This window comes from Ranitomeya imitator, chromosome 6, assembly GCF_032444005.1.
Source record: "Ranitomeya imitator isolate aRanImi1 chromosome 6, aRanImi1.pri, whole genome shotgun sequence".
NCBI lineage: Eukaryota > Metazoa > Chordata > Amphibia > Anura > Dendrobatidae > Ranitomeya > Ranitomeya imitator.
The window spans coordinates 335,356,451-335,376,288 of NC_091287.1; positions in this window are offsets into that span (position 1 = coordinate 335,356,451).

The following is a 19,838-nucleotide window of genomic DNA, read 5'->3' on the forward strand; positions in this document are numbered from 1 at the left end:
ATGCGCCTATTCTGGCACTTGGCCACTCTCTTCCCATTCCCGTGTAGCGGTGGGATATGGGGTAATGAAGGGTTAATGCCACCTTGCTATTGTAAGGTGACATTAAGCCAAATTAATAATGGAGAGGCGTCAATTATGACACCTATCCATTATTAATCCAATAGTAGTAAAGGGTTAAAAAAACAACAACCACATTATTAAAAATTATTTTAATGAAATAAAAACAAAGGTTGTTGTAATATTTTATTCTACGCTCAATCCAAACACTGAAGACCCTCGATCTGTAACAAAAAAAAATAATAAACCAACAATATCCATACCTTCTGCAGATCTGTAACATCCAACGATGTAAATCCATCTGAAGGGGTTAAAATATTTTGCAGCCACGAACTCTGCTAATGCAGCATTGTTCCTGCCTGCAAAACCCCGGGGAATGAAGGTAAATTAGGTCAATGACCTATATTTACATTCATTTGCGGTGAGGCGCCCTCTGCTGGTTGTCCCTAGATCGTGGGAACTTTCCTAGAAAGGTCCCAGGCTCGAGTTCCTATGAGGACAACCAGCAGAGGGCGCCTCTTATGAACTCGAGCCTGGGAGCTTTCTAGGAAAGTTCCCACGATCTAGGAACAACCAGCAGAGGGCGCCTCATCGCAAATGAAGGTAAATATAGGTCATTGACCTACTTTACCTTCATTCTCCGGGGTTTTGCAGCAAGGAGCAGCGCTGCATTAGCAGAGCTCCTTGCTGCAAAATATTTTAACCCCTTCAGATGGATTTACATCGTGGGACTTTACAGATCTTCGGAAGGTATGTATATTGTTGTTTTGTTTTTTTTTGTTACAGATCGAGGGTCTTCAGTGAGTGGATTGAGCGTAGAATAAAATATTACAACAACCTTTGTGATTTTTTCAGTAAAATACTTTTTAATAATGTGTTTGTGTATTTTTTAACCCTTCACTACTATTGGATTAATAATGGATAGGTGTCATAATTGACGCCTCTCCATTATTAATTTGGCTTAATGTCACCTTACAACAGCAAGGTGGCATTAACCCTTCATTACCCCATATCCCACCGCTACACGGGAATGGGAAGAGAGTGGCCAAGTGCCAGAATAGGCGCATCTTACAGATGTGCCTTTTCTGGGGTGGCTGGGGGCAGGTGTTTTTAGCCGGGGGGGGGGGGGGCAATAACCGTGGACCCTCCCCAGGCTAATATCTGCCCTCAGTCACTGGCTTTACTACTCTGGTGGAGAAAATTGCGCGGGAGCCCACGCCAATATTTTCCACCATTTAACCCTTTAATTTAATAGCTAGAACGGCCAAATTTTGCATATACACACTACTAACATTAGTAGTGTGGAATATGCAAAAAAAGGTGATATGAGATGGTTTACTGTATGTAAACCATGTCTCATATCATGTCGGGTTTAGGAAGGAGATAGCAAAAGCCGGTAATTGAATTACCGGCTTTAAAGCTATCTAGCGCTGTATGAAGTAATAATATATATACATATATGTGTCTACTGACATATATATATATATATATATAGACAGTATATATGTTTTTTTTTTTTTTTTACACATGGATCCCTTGTATAGCCGTATATTGGTTTTGCAAGTCTGCGAGAAAAACACACAGTACGGATGCCATACGGATTACATACGGAGGATGCCATGCGCAAAATACGCTGACACACCCTGCCTACGGAGGAGCTACGGACCACTTTTTGGGGGACTTTTCAGCGTATTACGGCCGTAATATACGGACCGTATTGTCTTACGCTGAGTGTGACTCCAGCCTAATTGGGACGTTTGTTAGGCGAGTTTTACGGACGTATTTTCTGCACTCATACGTCCGTAAAACTCGCTAGTGTGACTCCAGCCTTACTCAAACAGTGTAACGCAGTTACATAGCACTGACTCAGGTGGCCAGGAGCTAGAAGCAGTTATTCACATCTCATCTATGAAATGAAAGGCAGGAATCAAAATAACCCTATAATGGGCTAACTTAGTTACTTCTTGACCTTTGCTTTGCAGGTTTTTGAAACTTCAAATTTAGTACAAAAAATAAGATGATTGAAATTTCATCATAAAGTCTGGTCAAAACGATTGTCTGATATTTTCCTCTTCTATAATATAAGAAAATAATGTTTCAGGTTAAAATACTGAAGAAGTGGAAGCACTTGACTGTGAAGGGTCTTCTAAATTTCCCACATACAGAATGAATTTCTGAAAGCATCTACACAAGTTGATTATTTTAGGGTAAGAATGCCTCTATTACAAGTGTGGCATAAAATATAATGTAAAAGATTAGACTGATATCAGCATTCCATCAGTTTATATGTGGTTTTCTATCGAGTCTACAGTACCTGGCAAATGCTTCCAATCATCCTCAGTGCAACATGTTCTCTCTCAGGTTCTGCAAGAGGAGACAAATTGTTTTATTATAAGATGGGAATGACAGGTCATTAGTGTGTAATTCTGACAAAAGGATGAAGTCATGCTTCTCTTATGTGCTAATTTAATGTCCTCTAAAATGCACACCGAGCAAAAAAATGGATTTAAACAGACATTACTTCCCCATAATGTACAAAAATTTGGCAGAAAGTGAAACATTTTTTACTCAAACTAAACTAAATGTTCTCTCTATAAAAATATGTGTATTAAAATTAAAAATTACATAATTCATTTACCATGACAAATCAAGGCATTTATTTATAAACTGTTTTGCATGAAATTTTCATACACATATATACTTGTATACATTGTTGTTTTGCCCAGGACTAAAATAGGAAAATAAATCATTGAAATGTGACTGCACAGGTGTTTAACCTGGAAGGAGGGGTAAGTCACTTTTCTTTTTAGACTTAAGAATTTTGCTGATGTTTTTGCACCAAATTCATAAAAATGGCACACATAACTCATAATGTTTTGCCCCAAATTGTCTTTTGTTCTGCTTTTAAATTGTTTTAACGACACTATTTGAGAAAAGTTGCACATTTTGAAAAATGCTGCAAAAAAATAAAGCCCAAATCACTGGCATACATATCACTGGCATACATAAAATCACTTTTGGTAGGGAATGAAGTAGAGATGCGCCAAACTTTTCTACTTTAAAAAAAAATGATTTCATGAATCTGTCTAAAACATCTGAAAAAGCCATAGTGATTTAAAAATCAGAAAACTGACTAAACCACAAAATATAGCATGAAAAAGGCATAAAGTATTAAAAAATCACTGACTGAGAGGTATTCACGACAAAAAAAAACTGCAGCTGCAGGGACAAAAACATAATCTACGAGCACGCCCAAGATACTCGGAGAACACCCGAGCATGCTCAGAAAACTTGAGTAACGAGCACACTCACTCATCACTAGATTCCTTGTTTTTAGAGCTGTCCAGTAGAAATTGTACACAGGAGATAATTTCCTGTAGAATTTCCTGTGGATTGTTGATTAGGAGGAAAGCAAACCCCCATTAGGAGCAAACGCAAATTGACCTATATAAGGGGAAAAATAATTTCCCGATTCCACATAAGGAAATCAGATTGGTTCCTTTGATCAATGCCCCATCGCAAAATCTAGTATATGGTCTGTATTATATTTTTCAAGAAAGGCGTTCAGGCCTTCCTTAAACTTTTTCGGTAAATCAACCATTACATGCAAGATTCTTTTCTCCCCTAACATCACAGTTAGTGAAGAGGCTGTATTCCCACATACACATTAAACTAACATCAGCTGAGCCTGCTAATAGCGGGTTTGGCCGACACTAGGCTAAGGTACATGGGGGCCTTAACTTACATTGTAAGCCTGGCAGTGACAACTTTTCCAGTTCTTCCACTTCTCCAACTTAAACAAGACCATACTTTAATGACTTTTAATCCATTTATGAATCAGATGAATTGTTTCTATAAAACTATTAAACTGTCATAAAATAAAACATAATATATATTACTCACCCAGCCTTTAAAAAAAATCTATGCAAAGTAGAATATTAGCAACTTGCCCAATGCTCCTTCATAGGCGACTGACTACAGTTAGGGCCAGAAATATTTGGACAGTGACACAATTTTCGCAAGTTGGGCTCTGCATGCCACCACATTGGATTTGAAATGAAACCTCTACAACAGAATTCAAGTGCAGATTGTAACGTTTAATTTGAAGGGTTGAACAAAAATATCTGATAGAAAATGTAGGAATTGTACACATTTCTTTACAAACACTCCACATTTTAGGAGGTCAAAAGTAATTGGACAAATAAACATAACCCAAACAAAATATTTTTATTTTCAATATTTTGTTGCAAATCCTTTGGAGGCAATCACTGCCTTAAGTCTGGAACCCATGGACATCACCAAACGCTGGGTTTCCTCCTTCTTAATGCTTTGCCAGGCCTTTACAGGCGCAGCCTTCAGGTCTTGCTTGTTTGTGGGTCTTTCCGTCTTAAGTCTGGATTTGAGCAAGTGAAATGCATGCTCAATTGGGTTTAGATCTGGAGATTGACTTGGCCATTGCAGAATGTTCCACTTTTTGGCACTCATGAACTCCTGGGTAGCTTTGGCTGTATGCTTGGGGTCATTGTCCATCTGTACTATGAAGCGCCGTCCAATCAACTTTGCAGCATTTGGCTGAATCTGGGCTGAAAGTATATCCCGGTACACTTCAGAATTCATCCGGCTACTCTTGTCTGCTCTTATGTCATCAATAAACACAAGTGACCCAGTGCCATTGAAAGCCATGCATGCCCATGCCATCACGTTGCCTCCACCATGTTTTACAGAGGATGTGGTGTGCCTTGGATCATGTGCCGTTCCCTTTCTTCTCCAAACTTTTTTCTTCCCATCATTCTGGTACAGGTTGATCTTTGTCTCATCTGTCCATAGAATACTTTTCCAGAACTGAGCTGGCTTCTTGAGGTGTTTTTCTGCAAATTTAACTCTGGCCTGTCTATTTTTGGTATTGATGAATGGTTTGCATCTAGATGTGAACCCTTTGTATTTACTGTCATGGAGTCTTCTCTTTACTGTTGACTTAGAGACAGATACACCTACTTCACTGAGAGTGTTCTGGACTTCAGTTGATGTTGTGAACGGGTTCTTCTTCACCAAATTAAGTATGCGGCGATCATCCACCACTGTTGTCATCCGTGGACGCCCAGGCCTTTTTGAGTTCCCAAGCTCACCAGTCAATTCCTTTTTTCTCAGAATGTACCCAACTGTTGATTTTGCTACTCCAAGCATGTCTGCTATCTCTCTGATGGATTTTTTCTTTTTTTTCAGCCTCAGGATGTTCTGCTTCACCTCAATTGAGAGTTCCTTTGACCGCATGTTGTCTGCTCACAGCAACAGCTTCCAAATGCAAAACCACACACCTGGAATCCACCCCTGACCTTTTAACTACTTCATTGATTACAGGTTAACGAGGGAGACGCCTTCAGAGTTAATTGCAGCCCTTAGAGTCCATTGTCTAATTACTTTTGGTCCCTTGAAAAAGAGGACGCTATGCATTACAGAGCTATGATTCCTAAACCCTTTCTCCGATTTGGATGTGGAAACTATCATATTGCAGCTGGGAGTGTGCACTTTCAGCCCATATTATATATATAATTGTATTTCTGAACATGTTTTTGTAAACAGCTAAAATAACAAAACTTGTGTCACTGTCCAAATATTTCTGGCCCTAACTGTATGTTGTTAAGGTTATGTTAACACTTGTGAGTTATATGTGCATCTTTTCAGAGCCATAGGAGGCTTTCTCAGTGCATCAATTCAAATCAAGTTTTTGCCTTGAATTAGGTGAATCGAATGAAAATCTAATATGCAGTCCATATTCTTTGGCACACATCCAGGAAAACAAGCAGAATGCTGTAGTTTAAGAGATTTTATTTAAAAAAAAATGTAATCTAAAAATGAAAAAACCCTCTTTGATGGAATTTCTATAGTTTATTATTTAACTAATTTATTGCTATAGATTTGATTTTTATTCTATATGATATTTTTATTTAACAGGTAGAGAATTTATATAGAATTCTTAGCGGTAATGCATACTATGTACTGTAGGATGTTTTATGGTGCTGCCTGCTAGAAAAACTGAGATATTGAAATTATAATTTAACTTTTTTCTTTATTCATGTAAATTCTTCAAGTAAAATATTCCAAGAGATAATCATTCTGACAAGTAACTCATTGAATTTTCTCATATCCAGTCCTATGTATCTTATAAGGATTTCATCATGATTAATAAAACGCTGAGTCAAGATTTCTGCTTTACAGCGACACCAATGGATTATGAAAGCTGCAGTCAGAATACAATAGACATGCTCATGGCAGGTTTGACAGCTGAAGGCAACTTCTACTTTCTTTTTAATACTGTCTCAGGAGAAATACCGTTTGAACAATCTTCTGACATTTACATTTTGGTCATCTGAAATATTAAATACAAACACTTATAATGAAGCTAGTTATATACTGATCTTATTAGAAGCGGAGTATTTTTTTAGTAAGATATAGTACTATCATAAAAGTTTAAAATTGGTGCATGTGTATGTTTTTTGGGAGGGTCTCTGTCACCCCACACTTTCCCGCATGACAGTCATAAGTAAGGCAGTTTATTGTATAAGTGATCAAGCCATCACATGTATAGTTTAGAAAAGTAAAAGAAATGTATTAAAATCCCCTAAAGCATTAGAATTCAAATCACCCCCATTTTTACATTCTGAAAATAAATACGTTAACTTACTTAGAATTGAATCATTAAAGGGAATCTGTTAGCAGAATTTTTCTATGTTAACTGAGAGCAGCATAATGTAAGAGCCTACACACTGATTATAGTGATATGTCACTTTTAATACAATCAGTGTTTAACCCCTTCATGAACTCAGCTTTTTTCGGTTTTGCATTTTCGTTTTTCACTCCCCTCCTTCCCAGAGGCATAACTTTTTTATGTTTCCATCAATATGGCCAAGTGAGGGCTTATTTTTTGTGGGACAAGTTGTACTTTTGAACAACATCATTGGTTTTAGCATGTCATGTACTAGAAAACAGGAACAAAATTCCAAGTTCGGTGAAATTGCAAAAAACGTGCAATCCTATATTTGTTTTTTCTTTTGGCTTTTTTGCTAGGTTCACTAAATGCTAAAACTGACCTGCCATCTTGATTCTCCAAGTCATTATAAGTTCATAAACACCAAACATGTCTAGGTTATTTTTTATCTAAGTGGTAAAACAAATTCCAAACTTTGATAATTTTTTTTTTAATTGCGCAATTTTCTGATACCAGTAGCTTCTCTATTTTTCATGATCTGGGGTTGGGTGAGGGCTTATTTTTTGCGTGTTAAGCTGACATTTTTAATGATACCATTTTGTTGCAGACATGTTCTTTTGATTGCCCGTTATTGCATTTTAATGCAATGTCGCGGCAACCAAAAAACGTAATTCTGGTGTTTCAATTTTTTTTTTTAACGCGGCAATACCAAAAATGTTTATATTTGATTTTTTTATTGTTTTATTTTGAATGGGGTGAAAGGGGGTGATATAAACTTTTTTATTTTTTTATTTTTTTCTTATTTTTTAAAACATTTTTTTTTAACTTTTGCCATCTTCAATAGCTTCCATGGGAGGCTAGAAGCTGGCATAGCTTCATTGGCTCTGCTACATAGGAGTGAAGCTCAGATCGCTCCTATGTAGTAGAATCGCTGCATTGCTATGAGCACCAACCACAGGGTGACGCTCACAGCAATCTGGCATCAACAACCATAGAGGTCCTAAATAGATCTCTGGTTGACATGCGGGCACATGCCAGCTGTTCAAAACAGCTGACATATTCCGGCTTTGAAAGGGGTTAATCAGCAGGAGATTACAAGTAGAGGACAAGATGTCTTGTGAATCCTAGATTGACCACTCCCCCGGCACTGATTAGAAGCTCTCTGTCACTATACATTGTAGATAGGAAGCTGCCAATCAGTGAAGTGGGTGGACTTATTCACAGCTCATCATCTGAGTTCTGCCACATCTGCTGTAGAGAAAATTGTTATTTTATCATAACTGCTGCACTCAGTAAATTAAATGATACATCACAGGAATAAGAGGGAACTATCTAGATATCATTCATTAGGAGCATCATGTTGTGCATGCTAATATACTGTTTTAGTGTGATTAGAATGTATTACACTGTGCTGGATGTCACTGTGGGGACATGCTATTGTCATGTGTATGCAACAGCAGCATCATAATATGTAAGAAGAAGCTGTGAGGGCATCATAATCTGTTATGGGTACTGTGGAGGCATCATATTCTGCAATGGGTACTGTGGAGGCATCATACTATGTAAGGGGTACTGTGGAGGCATCATAATTTGCAAGTAGGGAGAACTGTGGGGATAAGTTGTGTTAAGGAATTCACCGTGAGAGTATCAAACTGTGTACAGAATGACTTTTTATGGGACATCATACACTATGGGGACCAGGAATAGGGTATTGTAGTGGGTGAGAACACTAAGAGGCTTTGGTAGGGGCATAATTACTGTGTCTGTACCTCAAAACATGTCCTCTTTTTTTTTTTTTTTTTTTAAAAGGCAGATGGCAATGTCCAACTATTCTGCATGTTTTTTTGGGGGGTGAGGAAAGGGGAGGACTCAATTAGGACTTTTGCTAAGGAGCCCCGTGATTTATAATTACACCTCTGCTTCTGATTTGTGGGCTGATTAATGTACACCTATAGCAGGGGTACCCCATCATTGTATAATGTGCTCTTTCCTGCTATAATGTGCCCTATTTTGGCATAGAGGGGAAAATAAGTAATTGATACACTGCAGATTTTGCAAGTTTTCCCACCTACAAAGAATGGAGATGTTTGAAATTTTTATCGTAGATATATTTCAACTGTGAGATATAGAATCTTAAGAAAAAATCCAGAAAATCACTTTGTATGATTTTTACATAATTAATTTGCATTGTATTGCATGAAATAAGTGTTTGATACAGTAGAAAAGCAGAACTTAATATTTGGTGTAGAAACCTCTGTTTGCAATTACAGAGGTCAGACATTTCCTGCAGTTCTTCACCAAGTTTGCACACAAAAAGGAAGCAGGGATTTTGTCCCACTCCTCCATTCAGATCTTCTACAGATCTTTCATGTTTCAGGGTTGTTGTTGGGAAACATTGAGTTTCAGCTCCCTCCAAAGTTTTTTTTTATTGAGTTTAGGTGTAGAAACTTGAAAGGCCACTACAGGACTTTGAAAAGCTTCCTATGGAGCAACTCCTTATTTGTCCTGGCTGTGTGTTTCCGGTCACTGTCATGCTGGATGACCCAGCCACGAGCCATCTTCAATGGTCTTACTGAGAGAAGGAGGTTGTTGGCCAAAACCTCACAATGCATGACTCCATGCATCCTTCATTCAAAATGATGGAGTTGTCCTGTCACCTTTGCAAAAAAGCACTCCCAATTATATTTCCTCCACCATGTTTCATGGTTGGGATTGTGTTCTTGGGGTTGTTCTCATCCTTCTTCTTCCTGCAAACATGGTGAGTGGAGTTGATACCAAAAAGTCCTATTTTGGTCTCATCTGACCACATTACCTTTTCCCATGCCTCCTCTGGATCATCCAGATGCTCATTGGTGAATTAAAAAAATGGGCCTGGACATGTGCTGCTGTGAGCAGGGAGACCATAGTGTGTTACTAACGGAAATGTTTGAGACTACTGTCCCAGCTCTCTTCAAGTCATTGACCAGGTCCTCCAATGTAGCTCTGGGCTGATTACTGATCTTTCTCAGAATCGTCCTTACTCTTACTCTTATCTCTTCAAAGCGAGATATTGCATAGAGCCCCACACCAAGGAAGATTGTTTGACATCTTGTGTTTCTTCTATTTTCTAATAATTGTGCAAACAGTTGTTACATTCACAACAAGCTGATTGCTTATTATTATTATTATTATTTATTATTTTACCGCCATTTATTCCATGGCACTTTACATGTGAGGAGGGGTAAAAATAAAAAAAAACAAGTACAATAGTCTCAAACAATACAGGTCACAACTGGTACAGGAGGAAAGAGGACCCTGCCCACGAGGGCTCACAATCTACAAGGGATGGGTGAGGATACAGCAGGCGAGGGTAGAGCTGGTCGTGCAGCGGTTTGGTCGATCGGTGGTTACTGCATTTTGTAAGCTTGTCGGAAGAGGTGGGCCTTCAGGTTCTTTTTGAAGGTTTCAATGGTAGGCGAGAGTCTAATATGTTGTTGTGGAGAGTTCCAGAGTAGGGGTGTTGCGTGAGAGAAATCTTGTATACGATTGTGGGAAGAGGAGATAAGAGGGGAGTAGAGAAGGAGATCTTGTGAGGATCGGAAGTTGCGCGCAGGAAAGTCCCGGGAGACGAGGTCACAGATGTATGGAGGAGACAGGTTGTGGATGGCTTTGTATGTCATGGTTAGGGTTTTGTACTGGAGTCTCTGGGTAAAGGGGAGCCAGTTAAGGCATTGACAGAGGGGAGAGGCCAGGGAATAGCAGGGGGACAGGTGGATTAGTCGAGCAGCAGAGTTTAGCATAAATTGGAGGGGTGCTAGAGTGTAAGAGGGGAGGCCATTGTCATGTCGGACGCTATTCACACTAGGGCGTCTGACAGACAGTGGTAATTCTACATTCGTCCACTATGCGCTCAGTGGCGCCAGCTAGATTTTATCTAGGTTGTCCGAGGTTAATATAGCTGGTACTCGGATTGGAGGCTGGGGCACGCCCATGGCCTTTATATAGTTCTTCTGAACTTTGGGCGTCGCCGATTATAGCTTGGGTCTTGTGCCTGGTGATCTCGGTTCGGAGTGGTGGTCTTGGAGTGGAAATATCAGATCTGGTGGTGTATGATCCTTGTCATATTTCTCCTTCCTATATTCGTGTTTTGTTTTGCCCTGTGCACATTATAGTGTTTTCCTGAGTGTGTTTGCGGCGTGGTGCATGTTTGGTTTTCCCTGTGTGTGCTTTCTGTAAAGGTAGGTGTTAAGATAATCACTGGGTGGAGGGTGGAGGTTTCAGTTTAGTACTGAATCAGGAGTTAGGGTCAGGCCTGGCGGCCCAGACAAGCACAACATCAGTGTAATCTCTGGGAGAGGGACAGACAGGGTTTCCCTAGTCTTAGGGAAATCGCAGGGGCCCGGGTTATTAGCTTTAGTCTACCTAGGCTCCCAGTGAAAGCCACAGAGCAGGAGGTTACAGTAGTAGAGGTGGGAGATGATGAGTGCATGGACTAGGGTTTTTGCAGATTTTTGGTTTAGGAATGTACGGATCCATGAAATATTCTTGAGTTGAAGGCGGCAGGAAGTGGAAAGGGCTTGGATATGTGGTTTGAAGGAGAGATCAGTGTCAAGGATTACTCCGAGGTAGCGAGCTTGTGGGACTGGGGAGAGTGGGCAGCCGTTTACTGTAATGGATAGGTTTGTTGGGGGAAAGACAATGAATTCTGTTTTGTCCATGATAAGTTTTAGAAATCTAGAGGAGAAGAAGAATGAAATAGCAGATATACATTGAGGGATTCTGTTTAGTAGGGTGGTGATATCTGGTCCAGAGATGTAGATCTGCGTGTCATCAGCATAGAGATGATACTAAAAACCATAAGATTCTATGAGCTGTCCCAGGCCAAAGGTGTAAATGGAGAAGAGCAGGGACACTAGAACTGAACCTTGTGGGACTCCGACAGATAGGGGGCAAGGTGAGGAGGTGGTGTGTAAGTGGCAGATGCTGAATGTCCGGTCTGTTAGGTATGAAGAGATCCAGGATAGGGCCAAGTCTGTGATGCCGAGGGATGAGAGGGCCTGTAGTAATAGGTAATGGTCCACTGTGTCAAAGGTAGATGACAGGTCCAGGAGGAGGAGGACAGAGTAGTGTCGCTTGCTCTTGGCGGTTAATAGGTCATTGGTGACCTTAGTTTGGGCAGTTTGAGTGGAGTGGAGTGGTGTGACCAGAAACCAGATTGTAAGCGGTCAAAGAGGGAGCAGGAAGAGAGAAGGGAGGACAGTTCAAGATGGACGTGTTGTTTAAGTAGTTTTGAGGCATAGAGGAGAAGTGATATAGGGCGATAGCTAGATACAGAGGATGGGTCAAGAGAGAGCTTTTTGAGGATAGGTGTGTTAGGTGTCGAGATCCCACCTCTGCACAGGGGGAATCTTGAACCATCCCCGCTGCGAGTCTCCCATTCTTCTCCAGCCGCAGTGGAGTCTGCTCAGCGGAGACGTCGGTCCCAGCGTCTAGCTCAGGCTGATACTGGACGACTGGTTGCTGCTGCCTTTCCAGCTTCTGCCATTGTAGCCAGTACTGGGCAGCGGCGAGCAGACGTGTTTGGGACTAAGTCCTGCTCTTCCCTTTCTGAGCATGCCCAGGGCAAGATCTCTCGTTAGAGATCAAGGGTCACATGCTTAGATACTGCAACAAATCCCATTGGTCCTTTAGGAAGGTCCTGAAGGTGTTCTTCTTCTGTGGCTGACTCCCATTGGTCCTTCTGGGAAGGTCCTGTTCTTGCTGCAGCTATAAAAGGTTCGAATGGCCGCACGGCCATGCGCTAGTGTACATTTGGAATCATGTGTGTTGATGAGTGCAAGTCGTTCTTTAAAACCCCCTCCCTTGTGTATGACTGTTCGCAAAAGGTGGATGCTTGCTGTCTAGCGCCTGACTAAGCTGTCAACATAAAGACACACGATACAGCGTCTATTGCTGTAACTGCCAGTGCGGCACCGTGTGCTTATAGAGTGCTTTCCAATCCCAAGTCTGGGTGGTTAGTGGTGTCCGCCAAAGCGGCAAAGCACGCACTCTTGTGCTTTAAATTATATTTTCTGTTACTTTAACACTCCAGTTGCGGTGTCGAGCGCAAGTGGTCTGTACGTACTCTAATCCTGTGTCTTGGGATAGAGTCCTGACTGAGACTCCTTGCTTGCGCTCTTGGTGCGGTACCACGGCCCTGTGATGCAACAGGGTTTGCTTCCTTCACACAGGGTGAAGTTAACCCATGTGTGTATCCACATTGTACCGCCATATAATCTGTCATTACTCAGCAGCAGGTTCCAACTCTGCTCGGTGGACCCCGGGCGGTGAACGCACCTTATACCATCTCTCTTATAATTTGGTGCATTCCGCTAGCCCTAACAAGGTGTGATTGAGGCATGTTTAAAGCTTGAGCAGAAAACACCAGTTGTTAGTGATAGGTTGAAGAGATGGGTTAGGGTTGGGATGAAGACTGTGGTGAAGCTTGGGATGAAGTGGGATGGGATCGGGTCAAGTGCACATGTGGTGAGATGCGATCATGAGAATAGAGTGGAGAGTCGAGCTTCTGTAATAGTGGAGAAGTTGGTTTTGGAGGTGGAGGGCTGGGCAGTTGGGAGGAAGGGCTCTGGGGGTTGTCAACTAAAACTGTCTCTGATGTTATCGATCTTCTGCTTGAAAAATGAGTCAAAGTCTTCAGCTGAGATAAGAGGGGAGGGAGGAGGTGCTGGCGGACGGAGGAGAGAATTTAAGGTGTTGAATAACTGTTTGTGGTTGTGAGACATGGAGGATATGAGAGATAAGAAGTAGGTTTGTTTCGCTGTGGTGAGTGTGGTCTTTAAAGTAGTAAGGAACTGTTTGAATGCGATTCAGTGCTCGTTGGAGTTTTTATCTTTTCCATCTCCGCTCAGCAGCCCTGGAAGCTCACCTCAGTTCTTTGGTCAGGCTGGTGTGCCACGGCTGTCTGTTGATTTTGGCTACTTTCACACTACCGTTTTTTGCAATACGTCGCAATGCGTCGTTTATGGCAAAAAACGCATCCTGCAAAGTTGTTTGCAGGATGCGTTTTTGCACCATAGATTAACATTAGCGACGCATTGCCACACGTCGCAACCGTCGTGCGACAGTTGCGCCGTTTTGTGGCGGACCACTGGGAGCAAAACACATTAAATGTAACGTGTTTTGCTGCCGACGGACCGCCTTTTCCAACCGCGCATGCGCGGCCGGAACTCCGCCCCCACCTCCCGCACCTCACAATGGGGCAGCCGATGCGCTGGAGAAATGCATCCGTTGCACCCGTTTTGCGGCGCATCAAACGCTAGCGTCAGAATCTCAGCCCGACGCATTGCGACGGGGAGATTCTGACGCTAGTGTGAAAGTGGCCTTTGCCAGCTTTGGTATGTGTGAGAGGGGCAAGAGATTCCAAAGCTACAGCTGTTGTGGTATTACATAGAGCAGCAGCATCATCCTCATTGTGTAGGGAACTTATGTCTATGAGAGTGAGGAGGGATTCAGAGAGTGAGTGTAGATCCAGGTGTTTAAGATTTCTGCAAGGGTGTGCTAGTTTGTGGGGTGGGGATTGTAGACAAGGAGTGGAGAGGGAAGAGAATGTAAGTAGGTTGTGGTCAGAAAGAGGTGAGTTTGAGAGGTTAGATAGGGAGCAGAGGCGGGTGAAGATGAGGTTCACTGTGTGATCATCTTTGTCAGTGGCTGCAGAAGACCTTGAGTGAGGCTGAAGGAGGAAGTGAGAGATAGAAGTTTAGTGGCAGCTGAGAGGGAAGTGTCAATGGGGATGCTGAAGTCGCCCATGATGATAGTGGGGATGTCCGCAGAAAGGAAATGAGGTAGCCAGGTGGTAAAGTGGTCAATGAAGGTAGTAGCTTGACCGGGGAGGCAGTAAATAACAGCCAGTTGGAGTTTGGAGGGGAAGTAGATGCGCATAGAGTGCACCTCAAAGGAAGTGAGAGTAACAGTGGTTGGCAGTGGGATTGGGGTGAAGGAGCAGTTATCTGAGAGGAGAAAACCAACTCCTCTGCCATGCTTGCTGCTGGGGCAGGGTGTGTGAGAAAGGTGGAAGCCACCATATGAAAGTGCAGCAGGAGATGCTGTGTCAGAGGGGGTGAGCGAGGTTTCAGTGATAGCAAGGAAGGAAAGTTTGGTAGTAACAAAAAGATCGTGGATGTAGGAAAGCTTGTTGCTGACAGAGCGAGCGTTCCACAGGGCTCCTGTTAGTGGGACTGGGGAAGCGGGGGCTGGGCAAATGGGTATAACGTTAGAGAGGTTACGGAAATTTGTGATGGAGTGTGGATGGGAGATAGAACTTTCTGTGGGGATGTCGTGAGGAGGACCAGGATTTGGAGAGATATCACCAGCAGTGAGAAGAAGCAGAGAAAGTGTTAGCAGGAGGGAGCAGGAGAGGGCATGAGGTGGCTGTCTGTTCTTGGAGATAGAGGATTGTATGTTGAGGAACAGTTCTGAGGAGGCGGTGAGATGGATGGGGAGGATTGAAGAAGAGATGAACATTTCCTTACCAGGAGCATGGATTAGGGAATTAGCAGAAAATGAAGGGTTATAGGGGTGAAAGTGAAAACAAACAGAAACATTGTTTACAGTGACTGTGTCCAGTTACATTCAGTTTCCTTCTAATTCAATTCTGGTTTTAATTCTACATTAATCTTTACACTTCTAGGATACACACAGCAGTCTGTGCAGACATGTGCTATGCAATATATGTAGGATTAAGCGCATTCAGGTGTGAAGCAGAAAGGAGTGGTCTCTGTTCATCTTGGTCAGAGAATTAAGAGTGGACCAGATGCATATAATAAAGCCAAAGTGAACATCATAAATAACACTGGGGTAAGCTGGGGTTAGTTGAAAAAGATACCATGTGAGAGCTATATTCTATATTACATTCCATTCCATTATATATTCCTATATTCCATTCCAGGTTGGTCTAAAATTTTGTCCCTGATTTCCTTAGCAGCTCTTTGGTCTTGGTCATGGTAGAGAAGTTGTAGTGTGATTGATTGAGTGTGTGGACAGGAGTCTTTTATACAGGCAATGAGTTTAAATAAGTGCAATTGAAGCAGTTAATGAGTGCAGAGAAGGAGGACTACTTAGGGAAAAATTGACAGGTCTGTAAGAGCCAAAATTCTTGCTGGTTGGTAGGTGATTAAATACTTATTTCATACAAGAAAATGTCATTTAATTATTTAGAAATCAAAAAATCATACAATGTGACTTTTTGCATTTTTTTTATTCTGTCTCTTAGAGTTGAAGTGTACTTACAATACAAATGTCAGACCTTTCCATTCTTTGGAGGTTGGAAAACTTGCAAACTCAAATACTTACCGTATATACTCGAGTATAAGCCGAGATTTTCAGCCCAATTTTTTGGGCTGAAAGTACCCCTCTCGGCTTATACTCGAGTCATACCCAGGGGTCGGCAGGGGAGGGGGAGCGGGGGCTGTCTAATTATACTTACCTACTCCTGGCGCGGTCCCTGTACATCCCTGCTTCTTCCAGCGCTGCAGCTTCTTCCTGTAGTGAGCGGTCACATGGTACAGCTCATTACAGTAATGAATATGCGGCTCCACCTCCCATAGAGGTGGAGCCGCATATTCATTACTGTAATGAGCGGTAATGGTGACCGCTCACTACAGGAAGAAAATGCGGCACCGGGGAACAGACCTGCAGCGACGGCGCCATGATGGGGCAGTGAGCGATACTCAACTACTCCTCGTGCCACCGGCGGCACCGCTGTGTCTTCCGCAGTGATGCACAGGTCAGAGGGCGCGGTGTCATGATTCCAATGGCAGGGAATCACAAAAGGACAAGCACCAACGAGCTCTAGGGTGATGGAACCTGAGCTGACTGCCACCCTAAACCTGAACACACAAATAACAATAGCCGGGGAATGTGCCTACGTTGATCCTAGACGTCTCGCACCAGCCGAAGATCTAACTTCCCCTATTAGAAGAAACACAGACCTCTCTTGCCTCCAGAGAAATACCCCACAGAAATAGCAGCCCCCCACATATAATGACGGTAAAATGAGAGGAAGGCACATACACAGTATGAAATCAGATTCAGCAAAATGAGGCCCGCTAAAACTAGATAGCAGAGGATACAAAAGTAAACTGCGCGGTCAGCAAAAAACCCTTCAAAAAACCATCCTGTAATTACTTGAACTCATGTTCCAACTCATGGAACATGAGGAGCAATTACAGCCCGCTAGAGCAACCAGCAGCAAAGAAACAATTATATGCAAGCTGGACAAGACAAAAATAAATCAAAACGTGGAACAAGAAAATCAAAAACTTAGCTTGTCCTGAAGATAACTGAAGCCAGAAGCTGAGGTAACAAAACACTCTGATAACCTTGATAGCCGGCGGGGAAATGACAAGAAAGCCTGGTTAAATAGGAAACTCCCAAATACTAATAGAACAGGTGGACACCAGAGACAGCAGAACACAAATCACCCAGTACCATCAGTAACCACCAGAGGGAGCCCAAAAACAGAACTCACAACAGTACCCCCCCCCTTGAGGAGGGGTCACCGAACCCTCACGAGAACCACCAGGGCGACCAGGATGAGCCCTATGAAAAGCGCGGACCAAATCATCAGCATGAACATCAGAGGCAACCACCCAAGAATTATCCTCCTGACCATAACCCTTCCACTTGACCAAATATTGGAGTTTCCGTCTGGAAACACGAGAATCCAAGATCTTCTCCACAACATACTCCAATTCTCCCTCCACCAGCACCGGAGCAGGAGGCTCAGGCGAAGGAACAACAGGTACCTCATACCTCCGCAACAACGACCGATGGAACACATTATGAATAGCAAACGATGCCGGGAGATCCAAACGAAACGACACAGGGTTAAGAATTTCCAAGATCCTATAAGGACCGATGAACCGAGGCTTGAACTTAGGAGAAGAGACCTTCATAGGAACAAAACGAGAAGACAACCACACCAAGTCCCCAACACGAAGTCGAGGACCCACGCGGCGACGGCGATTAGCAAACTGCTGAGCCTCTTCCTGGGACAACTTCAAATTGTCCACCACATGACTCCAAATCTGATGCAACCTATCCACCACCATGTCCACTCCAGGACAATCAGAAGGCTCCACCTGACCAGAGGAAAAACGAGGATGAAACCCCGAATTACAAAAGAAAGGAGAAACCAAGGTAGCAGAACTAGCCCGATTATTAAGGGCAAACTCGGCCAGCGGCAAAAAGGTAACCCAGTCATCCTGATCAGCAGAAACAAAACACCTCAAATAAGTTTCCAAGGTCTGATTAGTTCGCTCCGTCTGGCCATTCGTCTGAGGGTGGAATGCAGACGAAAAGGACAAATCAATGCCCATCTTAGCACAGAACGTCCGCCAAAATCTAGACACAAACTGGGATCCCCTGTCAGAAACGATGTTCTCCGGAATCCCATGCAAACGAACCACGTTCTGGAAAAACAGAGGGACCAACTCAGAGGAGGAAGGCAACTTAGGCAAGGGTACAAGATGAACCATTTTAGAAAAGCAGTCACACACAACCCAGATGACGGACATTTTTTGAGAGACAGGGAGATCCGAAATAAAGTCCATGGAAATGTGCGTCCAAGGCCTCTTCGGGATAGGCAAAGGTGACAACAATCCACTGGCTCGAGAACAGCAAGGCTTAGCCCGAGCACAAACCTCACAAGACTGCACAAAAGAACGCACATCCCTAGACAAGGAAGGCCACCAAAAAGACCTGGCCACCAAGTCTCTAGTACCAAATATTCCAGGATGACCTGCCAACGCAGAAGAATGGACCTCAGAGATGACTCTACTGGTCCAGCTATCCGGAACAAACAGTCTCTCAGGCGGACAACGATCAGGTTTACCCGCCTGAAACTCCTGCAAAGCACGTCGCAAGTCTGGGAATACGGCCGACAAAATCACCCCATCCCTAAGGATACCAGTGGGCTCAGAATTTCCAGGGGAGTCAGGCACAAAACTCCTAGAAAGAGCATCCGCCTTAACATTCTTTGAACCTGGCAGGTATGAAACCACAAAATTGAAACGAGAGAAAAACAGTGACCAACGAGCCTGTCTAGGATTCAGACGCCTGGCAGACTCAAGATAAATCAGATTTTTGTGATCAGTCAAGACCACCACACGATGTCTAGCACCCTCCAGCCAATGACGCCACTCCTCAAATGCCCACTTCATGGCCAAAAGTTCCCGATTACCCACATCATAATTCCGCTCAGCGGGCGAAAATTTTCTAGAAAAGAACGCACATGGCTTCATCACCGAGCAATCGGAGCTTCTCTGTGACAAAACCGCCCCCGCTCCAATCTCGGAAGCATCAACCTCAACTTGGAAAGGAAGCGAAACATCAGGCTGACGCAACACAGGAGCAGAAGAAAACCGGCGTTTAAGTTCCTGAAAGGCCTCCACAGCCGCAGGAGACCAATCAGCAACATCAGCACCCTTCTTAGTCAAATCCGTCAAAGGCTTAACAACACTAGAAAAATTAGTTATAAAACGACGATAGAAATTAGCAAAGCCCAAGAACTTCTGCAAACTCTTAAGAGATGCAGGCTGCGTCCAGTCACAAATAGCCCGAACCTTGACGGGATCCATCTCAATAGTAGAAGGGGAAAAAATATACCCCAAGAAAGAAATCTTCTGGACTCCAAAGAGGCACTTTGAGCCCTTTACAAACAAGGAATTAGCCCGCAGGACCTGAAACACCTTCCTGACCTGCTGAACATGAGACTCCCAGTCATCAGAAAAAACCAAAATATCATCCAAATACACAATCATAAATTTATCCAGATATTCACGGAAAATATCGTGCATAAAGGACTGGAAGACTGAAGGAGCATTAGAAAGTCCGAAAGGCATTACCAAATACTCAAAATGGCCCTCAGGCGTATTAAATGCGGTTTTCCACTCATCACCTTGCTTTATTCGTATAAGATTATACGCACCCCGGAGATCAATCTTAGTGAACCATTTAGCCCCCTTAATGCGAGCAAACAAATCAGTCAACAAAGGCAAAGGATACTGATATTTTACGGTAATCTTATTCAAAAGACAAT